Source organism: Carcharodon carcharias, chromosome 7, assembly GCF_017639515.1.
Source record: "Carcharodon carcharias isolate sCarCar2 chromosome 7, sCarCar2.pri, whole genome shotgun sequence".
Classification (NCBI taxonomy): domain Eukaryota; kingdom Metazoa; phylum Chordata; class Chondrichthyes; order Lamniformes; family Lamnidae; genus Carcharodon; species Carcharodon carcharias.
Window position 1 is genome coordinate 90,751,968 of NC_054473.1, and position 15,927 is coordinate 90,767,894.

Consider the following 15,927-nt stretch of genomic DNA (forward strand, 5'->3'; position numbering starts at 1 on the left):
CTTCTCTTCAACTCCCGATTCCTCTTGCGCTTCTCTTCAACTCTCAGCTCCTGTCCGTCTTCTCTTCAACTCCTGACTCCTCTTGTGCTTCTCTTCAACTCCTGACACCTCTTGTGAATCTCTTCAACTCCGGTTCCTTTTGCACCTCTGCTGAGTCCTCTCCCAGCTCCTCTTCAACTCTCGACTCCTTTCACGATTCTCTTCAACTGCCAACTCATCTCGTCCTTCTCTTCAACTCCCGGCTCCTCTCGCGCTTCTATTCAACTCCTGGCTCCTCTCGCGCTTCTCTTCAACTCCCGGCTCCTCTCGCGCTTCTCTTCAACTCCTGGCTCCTCTCGCGCTTTTCTTCAACTCCCAACTCCTCTCGCGCTTCTCTTCAACTCCCGCCTCCTCTCGCGCTTCTCTTCAACTCCCGGCTCCTCTCGCGCTTCTCTTCATCTCCCGGCTCCTCTCGCGCTTCTCGTCAACTCGCAATTCCTCTTGAGCTTCTCTTCAACTCACGGCACCTCTCGCACTTCTCTTCTACTCCCGACTCCTCTCGCGCTTCTCTTCAAATCCCTGCTCATCTCACGCTTCTCTTCAACTCTCGCCTCCTCTGGCGATTCACTTCATCTCCCGACTCCTCTCGCACTTCTCTTCAACCCCCGACTCCTCTCCCAGCTTCTCTTCAACTCCTGACTCCTCTCGTGCTTCTCTTCAACTCCCAGCTCCTCTCGCACTTCTCTTCAACCCCCGCCTCCACTCGCCCTTCTCATCAACTCCTGACTCTTCTCGCGCTTCTCTTCAACACCCGATTCCTCTTGCGCTTCTCTTCAACTCTCGGCTCCTGTCCGTCTTCTCTTCAACTCCTGACTCCTCTTGTGCTTCTCTTCAACTCCTGACACCTCCTGTGAATCTCTTCAACTCCGGTTCCTTTTGCACCTCTGTTCAACTCCTGAGTCCTCTCCCAGCTCCTCTTCAACTCTCGACTCCTTTCATGTTTCACTTCAACTGCCAACTCCTCTCGCGCTTCTCTTCAACTCCCGGCTCCTCTCGCGCTTCTCTTCAACTCCTGGCTCCTCTCGCTCTTCTCTTCCATTCCCGGCTCCTCTCGCGCTTCCCTTCAACTCCCGGCTACTCTCGCACTTCTCTTCAACTCCCAACTCCTCTTGCGCTTCTCTTCAACTCCCACCTTCTCTCGCGCTTCTCTTCAACTCCCGGCTCCTCTCGCGCTTCTCTTCATCTCCCGGCTCCTCTCTCGCTTCTCGTCAACTTGCAACTCCTCTTGAGCTTCTCTTCAACTCCCGGCACCTCTCGCGCTTCTCTTCTACTCCCGAATCCTCTCGCGCTTCTCTTCAACCCCCGACTCCTCTCCCAGCTTCTCTTCAACTCCTGACTCCACTCACGCTTCTCTTCAGCTCGCAGCTCCTCTTGCACTTCTCTTCAACTACCGGCTCCTCTCGCTCTTCTCTTCAAATCCCTGCTCATCTCACGCTTCTCTTCAGCTCCCGCCTCCTCTGGCGATTCACTTCAACTCCTGACTCCTCTCATGCTTCTCTTCAACTCCCAACTCCTCTCACTCTTCTCTTCAACCCCTGACTCCTCTCGCGCGTCTCTTCAAGTCCCGAAACCCCTCGCGTTTCTCTTCAACTCCCGGCTCCTCTCGCACTTCTCTTCAACCCCCGACTCCTCTCCCAGCTTCTCTTCAACTCCTGACTCCTCCCACGCTTCTCTTCAGCTCCCGGCTCCTCTTGCGCTTCTCTTCAGCTCCCGGCTCCTCTCGCGCTTCTCTTTAGTTCCCGGCTCCTCTACCGCTCGTCTTCAACTCCCGCCTCCTCTCGCGCTTCCCTTCAGCTCCCACCGCCACTCATGTTTGTTTTCAACTCCCGACTCCTCTCACTCTTCTCTTCAACTCCCGACTCCTGTCGCACTTTTCTTCAACTCCCGACTCTTGTCGCGCTTTTCTTCAACTCCCAGCTGCTCTACCGCTCGATTTCAACTCCCGATTCCTCTCATGCTTCTCTTCAACAACCGATTCCGCTCGCACCTCTGTTCAACAGCTGACTCCTCTCCTAGCTCCCCCTCAACTCCTGACTCCTCTTGTGCTGCTCATTGACTCCCAGCCCCTCTCACGCTTCTATTAAACTCCTTACTCCTCTCACTCTTCTCATCAACTCCTGACTCATCTCGCGCTTCTCTTCAACTCCTGACACCTCTTGTGAATCTCTTCAACTCCGGTTCCTTTTGCACCTCTGTTCAACTCCTGAGTCCTCTCCAGGCTCCTCTTCAACTCTTGACTCCTTTCACGATTCACTTCAACTGCCGGCTCCTCTCGCGCTTCTCTTCAAATCCAGAGTCCTCTTGCACTTCACTTCAACACCAGACTCCTCTCCTAGCTCCTCTTCAACCCCCGACTCCTCTCGTGCTTCTCTTCAACTCTCAGCTCCTCTCGTGCTTCTCTTCAGCTCCTGGCTCCGCTCGCACTTCTCTTCAACTCCTGGCTCCACTGGCACTTCTCTGCAACTCCCGACTCCTCTCGCACTTCTCTTGATCTCCCGACTCCTCTCGCACTTCTCTTCAACCCCCGACTCCTCTCCCAGCTTCTCTTCAACTCCTGACTCCTCTCGTGCTTCTCTTCAACTCCCAGCTCCTCTCACACTTCTCTTCAACCCCCGCCTCCTCTCGCCCTTCTCATCAACTCCTGACTCTTCTCGCGCTTCTCTTCAACATCCGATTCCTCTTGCGCTTCTCTTCAACTCTCGGCTCCTGTCCGTCTTCTCTTCAACTCCTGACTCCTCTTGTGCTTCTCTTCAACTCCTGACACCTCCTGTGAATCTCTTCAACTCCGGTTCCTTTTGCACCTCTGTTCAACTCCTGAGTCCTCTCCCAGCTCCTCTTCAACTCTCGACTCCTTTCATGTTTCACTTCAACTGCCAACTCCTCTCGCGCTTCTCTTCAACTCTCGGCTCCTCTCGCGCTTCTCTTCAACTCCTGGCTCCTCTCGCTCTTCTCTTCCATTCCCGGCTCCTCTCGCGCTTCTCTTCAACTCCCGGCTACTCTCGCGCTTCTCTTCAACTCCCAACTCCTCTTGCGCTTCTCTTCAACTCCCACCTCCTCTCGCGCTTCTCTTCAACTCCCGGCTCCTCTCGCGCTTCTCTTCATCTCCCGGCTCCTCTCTCGCTTCTCGTCAACTTGCAACTCCTCTTGAGCTTCTCTTCAACTCACGGCACCTCTCGCGCTTCTCTTCTACTCCCGACTCCTCTCGCGCTTCTCTTCAACCCCCGACTCCTCTCCCAGCTTCTCTTCAACTCCTGACTCCACTCACGCTTCTCTTCAGCTCGCAGCTCCTCTTGCACTTCTCTTCAACTACCGGCTCCTCTCGCTCTTCTCTTCAAATCCCTGCTCATCTCACGCTTCTCTTCAGCTCCCGCCTCCTCTGGCGATTCACTTCAACTCCTGACTCCTCTCATGCTTCTCTTCAACTCCCAACTCCTCTCACTCTTCTCTTCAACCCCTGACTCCTCTCGCGCGTCTCTTCAAGTCCAGAAACCCCTCGCGTTTCTCTTCAACTCCCGGCTCCTCTCGCGCTTCTCTTCAACCCCCGACTCCTCTCCCAGCTTCTCTTCAACTCCTGACTCCTCCCACGCTTCTCTTCAGCTCCCGGCTCCTCTTGCGCTTCTCTTCAGCTCCCGGCTCCTCTCGCGCTTCTCTTTAGTTCCCGGCTCCTCAACCGCTCGTTTTCAACTCCCGACTCCTCTCGTGCTTCTCTTCAACTCCCGGCTCCGCTCGCACCTCTGTTCTACACCTGACTCCTCTCCTAGCTCCTCCTCAACTCCTGACTCCTCTTGCACTTCTCATCAACTCCCAGCTCCTCTCGCAATTCTCATCAGCTCCCGGCTCCACTACCGCTCGTTTTCAACTCTCAACTCCTCTTGTGCATCTCTTCAACTCCGGTTCCTTTCGCACCTCTCTTCAACTCCTGACTCCTCTTGCGCTTCTCTTCAGCCCCCGACTCCTCTCGCCCTTCTCATCAACTCCTGACTCCGCTCGCCCTTCTCATCAACTCCTGACTCTTCTCGCGCTTCTCTTCAACTCCCGATTCCTCTTGCGCTTCTCTTCAACTCTCAGCTCCTGTCCGTCTTCTCTTCAACTCCTGACTCCTCTTGTGCTTCTCTTCAACTCCTGACACCTCTTGTGAATCTCTTCAACTCCGGTTCCTTTTGCACCTCTGTTCAACTGCTGAGTCCTCTCCCAGCTCCTCTTCAACTCTCGACTCCTTTCACGATTCTCTTCAACTGCCAACTCATCTCGTCCTTCTCTTCAACTCCCGGCTCCTCTCGCGCTTCTCTTCAACTCCTGGCTCCTCTCGCGCTTCTCTTCAACTCCTGGCTCCTCTCGCGCTTCTCTTCAACTCCCGGCTCCTCTCGCGCTTCTCTTCAACTCCCGGCTCCTCTCGCGCTTCTCTTCAGCTCCCGGCTCCTCTCGCGCTTCTCGTCAACTCGCAATTCCTCTTGAGCTTCTCTTCAACTCACGGCACCTCTCGCACTTCTCTTCTACTCCCGACTCCTCTCGCGCTTCTCTTCAACTCTCGCCTCCTCTGGCGATTCACTTCATCTCCCGACTCCTCTCGCACTTCTCTTCAACCCCCGACTCCTCTCCCAGCTTCTCTTCAACTCCTGACTCCTCTCGTGCTTCTCTTCAACTCCCAGCTCCTCTCGCACTTCTCTTCAACCCCCGCCTCCACTCGCCCTTCTCATCAACTCCTGACTCTTCTCGCGCTTCTCTTCAACACCCGATTCCTCTTGCGCTTCTCTTCAACTCTCGGCTCCTGTCCGTCTTCTCTTCAACTCCTGACTCCTCTTGTGCTTCTCTTCAACTCCTGACACCTCCTGTGAATCTCTTCAACTCCTGTTCCTTTTGCACCTCTGTTCAACTCCTGAGTCCTCTCCCAGCTCCTCTTCAACTCTCGACTCCTTTCATGTTTCACTTCAACTGCCAACTCCTCTCGCGCTTCTCTTCAACTCCCGGCTCCTCTCGCGCTTCTCTTCAACTCCTGGCTCCTCTCGCTCTTCTCTTCCATTCCCGGCTCCTCTCGCGCTTCCCTTCAACTCCCGGCTACTCTCGCACTTCTCTTCAACTCCCAACTCCTCTTGCGCTTCTCTTCAACTCCCACCTTCTCTCGCGCTTCTCTTCAACTCCCGGCTCCTCTCGCGCTTCTCTTCATCTCCCGGCTCCTCTCTCGCTTCTCGTCAACTTGCAACTCCTCTTGAGCTTCTCTTCAACTCCCGGCACCTCTCGCGCTTCTCTTCTACTCCCGAATTCTCTCGCGCTTCTCTTCAACCCCCGACTCCTCTCCCAGCTTCTCTTCAACTCCTGACTCCACTCACGCTTCTCTTCAGCTCGCAGCTCCTCTTGCACTTCTCTTCAACTACCGGCTCCTCTCGCTCTTCTCTTCAAATCCCTGCTCATCTCACGCTTCTCTTCAGCTCCCGCCTCCTCTGGCGATTCACTTCAACTCCTGACTCCTCTCATGCTTCTCTTCAACTCCCAACTCCTCTCACTCTTCTCTTCAACCCCTGACTCCTCTCGCGCGTCTCTTCAAGTCCCGAAACCCCTCGCGTTTCTCTTCAACTCCCGGCTCCTCTCGCACTTCTCTTCAACCCCCGACTCCTCTCCCAGCTTCTCTTCAACTCCTGACTCCTCCCACGCTTCTCTTCAGCTCCCGGCTCCTCTTGCGCTTCTCTTCAGCTCCCGGCTCCTCTCGCGCTTCTCTTTAGTTCCCGGCTCCTCTACCGCTCGTCTTCAACTCCCGCCTCCTCTCGCGCTTCCCTTCAGCTCCCACCGCCACTCATGTTTGTTTTCAACTCCCGACTCCTCTCACTCTTCTCTTCAACTCCCGACTGCTGTCGCACTTTTCTTCGACTCCCGACTCTTGTCGCGCTTTTCTTCAACTCCCAGCTGCTCTACCGCTCGATTTCAACTCCCGATTCCTCTCATGCTTCTCTTCAACAACCGATTCCGCTCGCACCTCTGTTCAACAGCTGACTCCTCTCCTAGCTCCCCCTCAACTCCTGACTCCTCTTGTGCTGCTCATTGACTCCCAGCCCCTCTCACGCTTCTATTAAACTCCTTACTCCTCTCACTCTTCTCATCAACTCCTGACTCATCTCGCGCTTCTCTTCAACTCCTGACACCTCTTGTGAATCTCTTCAACTCCGGTTCCTTTTGCACCTCTGTTCAACTCCTGAGTCCTCTCCAGGCTCCTCTTCAACTCTTGACTCCTTTCACGATTCACTTCAACTGCCGGCTCCTCTCGCGCTTCTCTTCAAATCCAGAGTCCTCTTGCACTTCACTTCAACACCAGACTCCTCTCCTAGCTCCTCTTCAACCCCCGACTCCTCTCGTGCTTCTCTTCAACTCTCAGCTCCTCTCGTGCTTCTCTTCAGCTCCTGGCTCCGCTCGCACTTCTCTTCAACTCCTGGCTCCACTGGCACTTCTCTGCAACTCCCGACTCCTCTCGCACTTCTCTTGATCTCCCGACTCCTCTCGCACTTCTCTTCAACCCCCGACTCCTCTCCCAGCTTCTCTTCAACTCCTGACTCCTCTCGTGCTTCTCTTCAACTCCCAGCTCCTCTCACACTTCTCTTCAACCCCCGCCTCCTCTCGCCCTTCTCATCAACTCCTGACTCTTCTCGCGCTTCTCTTCAACACCCGATTCCTCTTGCGCTTCTCTTCAACTCTCGGCTCCTGTCCGTCTTCTCTTCAACTCCTGACTCCTCTTGTGCTTCTCTTCAACTCCTGACACCTCCTGTGAATCTCTTCAACTCCGGTTCCTTTTGCACCTCTGTTCAACTCCTGAGTCCTCTCCCAGCTCCTCTTCAACTCTCGACTCCTTTCATGTTTCACTTCAACTGCCAACTCCTCTCGCGCTTCTCTTCAACTCTCGGCTCCTCTCGCGCTTCTCTTCAACTCCTGGCTCCTCTCGCTCTTCTCTTCCATTCCCGGCTCCTCTCGCGCTTCTCTTCAACTCCCGGCTACTCTCGTGCTTCTCTTCAACTCCCAACTCCTCTTGCGCTTCTCTTCAACTCCCACCTCCTCTCGCGCTTCTCTTCAACTCCCGGCTCCTCTCGCGCTTCTCTTCATCTCCCGGCTCCTCTCTCGCTTCTCGTCAACTTGCAACTCCTCTTGAGCTTCTCTTCAACTCACGGCACCTCTCGCGCTTCTCTTCTACTCCCGACTCCTCTCGCGCTTCTCTTCAACCCCCGACTCCTCTCCCAGCTTCTCTTCAACTCCTGACTCCACTCACGCTTCTCTTCAGCTCGCAGCTCCTCTTGCACTTCTCTTCAACTACCGGCTCCTCTCGCTCTTCTCTTCAAATCCCTGCTCATCTCACGCTTCTCTTCAGCTCCCGCCTCCTCTGGCGATTCACTTCAACTCCTGACTCCTCTCATGCTTCTCTTCAACTCCCAACTCCTCTCACTCTTCTCTTCAACCCCTGACTCCTCTCGCGCGTCTCTTCAAGTCCAGAAACCCCTCGCGTTTCTCTTCAACTCCCGGCTCCTCTCGCGCTTCTCTTCAACCCCCGACTCCTCTCCCAGCTTCTCTTCAACTCCTGACTCCTCCCACGCTTCTCTTCAGCTCCCGGCTCCTCTTGCGCTTCTCTTCAGCTCCCGGCTCCTCTCGCGCTTCTCTTTAGTTCCCGGCTCCTCAACCGCTCGTTTTCAACTCCCGACTCCTCTCGTGCTTCTCTTCAACTCCCGGCTCCGCTCGCACCTCTGTTCTACACCTGACTCCTCTCCTAGCTCCTCCCCTACTCCTGACTCCTCTTGCACTTCTCATCAACTCCCAGCTCCTCTCGCAATTCTCATCAGCTCCCGGCTCCACTACCGCTCGTTTTCAACTCTCAACTCCTCTTGTGCATCTCTTCAACTCCGGTTCCTTTCGCACCTCTCTTCAACTCCTGACTCCTCTTGCGCTTCTCTTCAGCCCCCGACTCCTCTCGCCCTTCTCATCAACTCCTGACTCCGCTCGCCCTTCTCATCAACTCCTGACTCTTCTCGCGCTTCTCTTCAACTCCCGATTCCTCTCGCACTTCGCTTCAACTCTCGGCTCCTCTCCATCTTCTCTTCAATTCCTGACTCCTCTCGGGCTTCTCTTCAACTCCCGGCTCCTCTTGTGCATCTTTTCAATGCCCGGCTCCTCTCGTGCTCCTTTTCAACTCCCGACTCCCCTCACGCTCCTATTCAAATCATGACTCATCTCACTCTTCATTTCAGCTCCCTGCTCCTCTCGCACTTCTCTTCAACTATCGGCTCCACTCGCGCTCTTTTTCAACACCTGACTCGTGTCGCGCTTGTCTTCAACTCACGCCTCCTCTCGCGCTTCCCTTCAGCTCCCACCGCCACTCATGTTTGTTTTCAACTCCCGACTCCTCTCACTCTTCTCTTCAACTCCCGACTCCTGTCGCACTTTTCTTCAACTCCCGACTCTTCTCGCGCTTTTCTTCAGCTCCCAGCTCCTCTACCGCTCGATTTCAACTCCTGATTCCTCTCATGCTTCTCTTCAACAACCGATTCCGCTCGCACCTCTGTTCAACAGCTGACTCCTCTCCTAGCTCCCCCTCAACTCCTGACTCCTCTTGTGCTGCTCATTGACTCCCAGCCCCTCTCACGCTTCTATTAAACTCCTTACTCCTCTCACTCTTCTCATCAACTCCTGACTCATCTCGCGCTTCTCTTCAACTCCTGACACCTCTTGTGAATCTCTTCAACTCCGGTTCCTTTTGCACCTCTGTTCAACTCCTGAGTCCTCTCCAGGCTCCTCTTCAACTCTTGACTCCTTTCACGATTCACTTCAACTGCCGGCTCCTCTCGCGCTTCTCTTCAAATCCAGAGTCCTCTTGCACTTCACTTCAACACCAGACTCCTCTCCTAGCTCCTCTTCAACCCCCGACTCCTCTCGTGCTTCTCTTCAACTCTCTGCTTCTCTTCAGCTCCTGGCTCCGCTCGCACTTCTCTTCAACTCCTGGCTCCACTGGCACTTGTCTGCAACTCCCGACTCCTCTCGCAATTCTCTTGATCTCCCGACTCCTCTCGTGCTTCTCTTCGACTCTCGACTCCTCTCGCATTCCTCATCAACTCCCAGCTCCACTCGCGCTGCTCTTCAACTCTCGGCTCCTCTTGCGCTTCTCTTCAACACTTGATTCCTCTCCCGCTCCTTTTCAACTCCTGGCTTCTCTCGTGCTTCTGTTCCACTCCCAGCTTCTCTCATGCTTCCCTTCAACTCCCGGCTCCACTCAAGTTCGGCATCAACTCCTGACTCCCCTTACGCTCCTTTTCAACTCCTGGCTCCTCTCACTCTTCTCTTAAGCTCCCTGCTCCTCTCGCACTTCTTTTCAACTCCTGACTCCTCTTGCATTTCTCCTTAACTCCTGACTCCTCTCGCATTCCTCATCAACTCCCAGCTCCTCTTGTTCTTCTCTTCAACTCCCGGCTCCTCTTGCGCTTCTCTTCAGCTCCTGACTCGTCTCGCGCTTCTCTTCAACTCCGGTTCCTTTCGCACTTCTGTTCAACTCCTGAGTCCTCTCCCAGCTCTCTTCAACCCCCGACTCCTCTTGCGCTTCTCTTCAACTCCCAGCTCCTCTCGCACTTCTCTTCAGCTCCTGAATCCTCTCGTGCATCTCTTCATCTCGCAGTTCCTTTCGCACCTCTGTTCAACTCCTGAGTCCGCTCCCAGCTCCTCTTGAACCCCCGACTCCTCTCGCGCTTCTCTTCAACTCCTGACTCCTCTCCTGCTCATTTTCAACTCCCAGCTTCTCTCGCGCTTCTCTTCAACTCCCAGCTTCTCTCACGCTTCCCTTCAGCTCACGGCTCCACTCATGCTCGTTGTCAACTCCCAGCTCCTTTCATGATGCTATTCAACTCCCGACTCCTCCCACTCTTCTCTTCAGCTCCCTGTTCCTCTCGCACTTCTCTTCAACTCTTGGCTCCACTCGCGCTCTTTTTCAACACCTGACTCCTCTCGCGCTTCTCTTCAACTCACTCCTGCTCTCACGCTTCCCTTCAGATCCCGGCGCCACTCGCGTTCGTTTTCATCTCCTGACTCCTCTCACTCTTCTCTTCAACCCCTGACTCTTCTCATGCTTATCTTCAAATCCCGACTCCCCTCGCGCTTCTCTTCAACTCCCGGCTCCTCTTGCGCTTCTCTTCAACTCCTGGCTCCTCTCGCGCTTCTCTTCAACTCCCAGCTCCTCTCGTGCTTCTCTTCAACTCCGGACTCCTCTTGCGCTTCTCTTCAACTCCCGGCTCCTCTCGCGCTTCTCTTCAACTCCTGACTCCTCTCGCGCTTCTCTTCAACCCCCGACTCCTCTCCCAGCTTCTCTTCAATTCCTGACTCCTCCCGCGTTTCTCTTCAGCTCCCTGCTCCACTTGCACTTCTCTTCAACTCCCGGCTCCTCTCGCTCTTCTCTTCAACTCCTGACTCCTCTCCCAGCTTCTCTTCAACTCCCGGCTCCTCTCGCTCTTCTCTTCAACTCCTGACTCCTCTCGCGTTTCTTTTCAGCTCCCTGCTCCTCTTGCGCTTCTCTTCAACCCCTGACTCCTCTCGCCCTTCTCATCAACTCCTGACTCCGCTCGCCCTTCTCATCAACTCCTGACTCTTCTCGCGCTTCTCTTCAACTCCCGATTCCTCTCGCACTTCGCTTCAACTCTCGGCTCCTCTCCATCTTCTCTTCAATTCCTGACTCCTCTCGGGCTTCTCTTCAACTCCCGGCTCCTCTTGTGCATCTTTTCAACGCCCGGCTCCTCTCGTGCTCCTTTTCAACCCCCGACTCCCCTCACGCTCCTATTCAACTCATGACTCATCTCACTCTTCATTTTAGCTCCCTGCTCCTCTCGCACTTCTCTTCAACTATCGGCTCCACTCGCGCTCTTTTTCAACACCTGACTCGTGTCGCGCTTGTCTTCAACTCACGCCTCCTCTCGCGCTTCCCTTCAGCTCCCACCGCCACTCATGTTTGTTTTCAACTCCCGACTCCTCTCACTCTTCTCTTCAACTCCCGACTCCTGTCGCACTTTTCTTCAACTCCCGACTCTTCTCGCGCTTCTCTTCAACTCCCAGCTCCTCTACCGCTCGATTTCAACTCCCGATTCCTCTCATGCTTCTCTTCAACACCCAGCTCCGCTCGCACCTCTGTTCAACAGCTGACTCCTCTCCTAGCTCCCCCTTAACTCCTGACTCCTCTTGTGCTGCTCATTGACTCCCAGCCCCTCTCACGCTTCTATTAAACTCCTTACTCCTCTCACTCTTCTCATCAACTCCTGACTCATCTCGCGCTTCTCTTCAACTCCTGACACCTCTTGTGAATCTCTTCAACTCCGGTTCCTTTTGCACCTCTGTTCAACTCCTGAGTCCTCTCCAGGCTCCTCTTCAACTCTTGACTCCTTTCACGATTCACTTCAACTGCCGGCTCCTCTCGCACTTCTCTTCAAATCCAGAGTCCTCTTGCACTTCACTTCAACACCAGACTCCTCTCCTAGCTCCTCTTCAACCCCCGACTCCTCTCGTGCTTCTCTTCAACTCTCAGCTCCTCTTGTGCTTCTCTTCAACTCTCAGCTCCTCTCGTGCTTCTCTTCAGCTCCTGGCTCCACTCGCACTTCTCTTCAACTCCTGGCTCCACTGGCACTTCTCTGCAACTCCCGACTCCTCTCGCACTTCTCTTGATCTCCCGACTCCTCTCGTGCTTCTCTTCGACTCTCGACTCCTCTCGCGTTCCTCATCAACTCCCAATTCCACTCGCGCTGCTCTTCAACTCTCGGCTCCTCTTGCGCTTCTCTTCAACACTTGATTACTCTCCCGCTCCTTTTCAACTCCTGGCTTCTCTCGTGCTTCTGTTCCACTCCCAGCTTCTCTCATGCTTCCCTTCAACTCCCGGCTCCACTCAAGTTCGGTATCAACTCCTGACTCCCCTCACGCTCCTTTTCAACTCCTGGCTCCTCTCACTCTTCTCTTAAGCTCCCTGCTCCTCTCGCACTTCTTTTCAACTCCTGACTCCTCTTGCATTTCTCCTTAACTCCTGACTCCTCTCGCATTCCTCATCAACTCCCAGCTCCTCTTGTTCTTCTCTTCAACTCCCGGCTCCTCTTGCGCTTCTCTTCAGCTCCTGACTCGTCTCGAGCTTCTCTTCAACTCCGGTTCCTTTCGCACCTCTGTTCAACTCCTGAGTCCTCTCCCAGCTCTCTTCAACCCCCGACTCCTCTTGCGCTTCTCTTCAACTCCCAGCTCCTCTCGCACTTCTCTTCAGCTCCTGAATCCTCTCGTGCATCTCTTCATGTCCCAGTTCCTTTCGCACCTCTGTTCAACTCCTGAGTCCGCTCCCAGCTCCTCTTGAACCCCCGACTCCTCTCGCGCTTCTCTTCAACTCCTGACTCCTCTCCTGCTCATTTTCAACTCCCAGCTTCTCTCGCGCTTCTCTTCAACTCCCAGCTTCTCTCATGCTTCCCTTCAGCTCACGGCTCCACTCATGCTCGTTGTCAACTCCCAGCTCCCCTCACGATGCTATTCAACTCCCGACTCCTCCCACTCTTCTCTTCAGCTCCCTGCTCCTCTCGCACTTCTCTTCAACTCTTGGCTCCACTCGCGCTCTTTTTCAACACCTGACTCCTCTCACGCTTCTCTTCAACTCACTCCTCCTCTCACGCATCCCTTCAGATCCCGGCGCCACTCACGTTCGTTTTCATCTCCTGACTCCTCTCACTCTTCTCTTCAACCCCTGACTCCTCTCATGCTTATCTTCAAATCCCGACTCCCCTCGCGCTTCTCTTCAACTCCCGGCTGCTCTTGCGCTTCTCTTCAACTCCTGGCTCCTCTCGCGCTTCTCTTCAACTCCCAGCTCCTCTCGTGCTTCTCTTCAACTCCGGACTCCTCTTGCACTTCCCTTCAACTCCCGGCTCCTCTCGCGCTTCTCTTCAACTCCTGACTCCTCTCGCGCTTCTCTTCAACCCCCGACTCCTCTCCCAGCTTCTCTTCAACTCCTGACTCCTCTCGCGTTTCTCTTCAGCTCCCTGCTCCACTTGCACTTCTCTTCAACTCCCGGCTCCTCTCGCTCTTCTCTTCAACTCCCGACTCCTCTCGCGCTTCTCTTCAACTCCCGGCTCCTCTTGCGCTTCTCTTCAACTCCCGGCTCCTCTCGCTCTTCTCTTCAACTCCCGACTCCTCTCACGCTTCTCTTCAACTCCTGACTCCTCTCGCGTTTCTCTTCAGCTCCCTGCTACTCTTGCGCTTCTCTTCAACTCCCAGCTCCTCTCGCTCTTCTCTTCAACTCCCGACCCCTCTTGCGCTTCTCTTCAACCCCCGACTCCTCTCTCCCTTCTCATCAACTCCTGACTCCGCTCGCCCTTCTCATCAACTCCTGACTCTTCTCGCGCTTCTCTTCAACTCCCGATTCCTCTCGCACTTCGCTTCAACTCTCGGCTCCTCTCCATCTTCTCTTTAAGTCCTGACTCCTCTCGGGCTTCTCTTCAACCCCCGGCTCCTCTTGTGCATCTTTTCAACGCCCGGCTCCTCTCGTGATCCTTTTCAACTCCCGACTCCCCTCACGCTCCTATTCAACTCATGACTCATCTCACTCTTCATTTCAGCTCCCTGCTCCTCTCGCACTTCTCTTCAACTATCGGCTCCACTCGCGCTCTTTTTCAACACCTGACTCGTGTCGCGCTTGTCTTCAACTCACGCCTCCTCTCACGCTTCCCTTCAGCTCCCACCGCCACTCATGTTTGTTTTCAACTCCGGACTCCTCTCACTCTTCTCTTCAACTCCCGACTCCTGTCGCACTTTTCTTCAACTCCTGACTCTTCTCGCGCTTCTCTTCAGCTCCCAGCTCCTCTACCGCTCGATTTCAGCTCCCGATTCCTCTCATGCTTCTCTTCAACACCCAGCTCCGCTCGCACATCTGTTCAACAGCTGACTCCTCTCCTAGCTCCCCCTCAACTCCTGACTCCTCTTGTGCTGCTCATTGACTCCCAGCCCCTCTCACGCTTCTATTAAACTCCTTACTCCTCTCACTCTTCTCATCAACTCCTGACTCATCTCGCGCTTCTCTTCAACTCCTGACACCTCTTGTGAATCTCTTCAACTCCGGTTCCTTTTGCACCTCTGTTCAACTCCTGAGTCCTCTCCAGGCTCCTCTTCAACTCTTGACTCCTTTCACGATTCACTTCAACTGCCGGCTCCTCTCGCGCTTCTCTTCAAATCCAGAGTCCTCTTGCACTTCACTTCAACACCAGACTCCTCTCCTAGCTCCTCTTCAACCCCCGACTCCTCTCGTGCTTCTCTTCAACTCTCAGCTCCTCTCGTGCTTCTCTTCAGCTCCTGGCTCCGCTCGCACTTCTCTTCAACTCCTGGCTCCACTGGCACTTCTCTGCAACTCCCGACTCCTCTCGCACTTCTCTTGATCTCCCGACTCCTCTCGCACTTCTCTTCAACCCCCGACTCCTCTCCCAGCTTCTCTTCAACTCCTGACTCCTCTCGTGCTTCTCTTCAACTCCCAGCTCCTCTCGGACTTCTCTTCAACCCCCGACTCCTCTCGCCCTTCTCATCAACTCCTGACTCCTCTCGCCCTTCTCATCAACTCCTGACTCTTCTCGCGTTTCTCTTCAGCTCCCAGCTCCACTACCGCTCGTTTTCAACTCTCGACTCCTCTCATGCATCTCTTCAACTCCGGTTCCTTTCGCACCTCTGTTCAACTCCTGAGTCCTCTCGCGCTTCTCTTCAACTCCCGATTCATCTCGCGCTTCTCTTCAACTCCCGATTCCTCTCGCCCTTCTCATCAACTCCTGACTACTCTCGCCCTTCTCATCAACTCCTGACTCTTCTCGCGCTTCTCTTCAACTCCCGGCTCCGCTCGCACCTCTGTTCAACACCTGACTCCTCTCCTAGCTCCTCCTCAACTCCTGACTCCTCTTGCGCTTCTCATCAACTCCCGGCTCCTCTTGCACTTCTCTTCAACCCCCGACTCCTCTCGCCCTTCTCATCAACTCCTGACTCCTCTCGCGCTTCTCTTCAACACCCGACTCCTCTTGCCCTTCTCATCAACTCCTGACTCCTCTCGCCCTTCTCATCAACTCCTGACTCTTCTCGCATTTCTCTTCAGCTCCCGGCTCCACTACCGCTCGTTTTCAACTCTCGACTCCTCTCGTGCATCTCTTCAACTCCGGTTCCTTTCACACCTCTCTTCAACTCCCGATTCCTCTCGCGCTTCTCTTCAACTCCCGCTTCCTCTCGCGCTTCTCTTCAACTCCCAACTCCTCTCGCCCTTCTCATCAACTCCTGACTCCTCTCACGCTTTTCTTCAACTCCCGACTCCTCTCGCCCTTCTCTTCAACTCCTGACTCCTATCGCCCTTCTCATCAACTCCTGACTCTTCTCGCGTTTCTCTTCAGCTCCCAGCTCCACTACCGCTCGTTTTCAACTCTCGACTCCTCTCATGCATCTCTTCAACTCCGGTTCCTTTCGCACCTCTGTTCAACTCCTGAGTCCTCTCGCGCTTCTCTTCAACTCCCGATTCATCTCGCGCTTCTCTTCAACTCCTGATTCCTCTCGCCCTTCTCATCAACTCCTGACTACTCTCGCCCTTCTCATCAACTCCTGACTCTTCTCGCGCTTCTCTTCAACTCCCGGCTCCGCTCGCACCTCTGTTCAACACCTGTCTCGTCTCCTAGCTCCTCCTCAACTCCTGACTCCTCTTGCGCTTCTCATCAACTCCCAGCTCTTCTCGCACTTCTCTTCAACACCCGACTGCTCTCGCCCTTCTCATCAACTCCTGACTCCTCTCGTGCTTCTCTTCAACCCCCGACTCCTCTCGCCCTTCTCATCAACTCCTGACTCCTATCACCCTTCTCATCAACTCCTGACTCTTCTCGCGTTTCTCTACAGCTCCCGGCTCCACTACCG